Genomic DNA, 804 nt, shown 5'->3' with positions numbered 1-804 from the left:
TTCAAGCCTAGTGTAGACGAAGCTATATGTAAATGAAATTTGAATGATTAGAAATGACAAGGGGTAAACATTACACACAACATTCAGTAATAGAAATCCAAACCTTTATTTTCGAGATTCTTTATCGTGTCCCGACCTAATTATAATGTAGACTTGTTTTCATATCGATTACCCGACGCCAAGACCACTTCTACTGTACTAGCACTAATTTCAATGTAGGCTACTTAGTTAGTAGTCTTACCCCAAAAGTTAGAAAAGACTTCGTCAGCAAAAAAAAATATTTACAATCGGTACATCTATGATTAAGATTTGATTTATGCAGTTTTAGTCAAATACTAGCCTACTATAAAGTAACAAACTTCATTTACATTACCCAGGTCAGAAAATCTCCTCAGAAAATAAAAGACAACTGTTTAGTGTTTGTAGCCCAATAAATATAAGAAGCTGACGCCGTTAAAAACAGTGTTAGCCTAAACATCAGAATATTGCGCCAAAAGCAAACCAGTTAAAAATATAATTTGCGGGTCACGGAAAGATAACTCTGTTTGGAAACATGGTTTGGTGTAGAGGAGTAACCGAAGTTGGCCGAGTGAAATCTGCAGCCGGTTGCCGAGTGAAAAATAGAAAGTAACTCATTGAAGATCCAGTATTTAGTGACGTCCCTCCGCTACGCCAAACACGATGGATCCGTCCCCCACCCCCCAAATGGTTTGGTGTAGAGGAGTAAGCGAAGTTGGCCGAGTGAAAAATAGAAAGTAACTCATTGAAGATCCAGTATTGTGCCATCCTTCATGGCTAGGCTGA

Source organism: Patella vulgata, chromosome 2 (genome assembly GCF_932274485.2).
Source record: "Patella vulgata chromosome 2, xgPatVulg1.2, whole genome shotgun sequence".
NCBI classification, from domain to species: Eukaryota; Metazoa; Mollusca; class Gastropoda; family Patellidae; genus Patella; species Patella vulgata.
The sequence above is the reverse complement of the archived record's forward strand: the minus strand, read 5'-3'. Positions refer to the sequence as shown.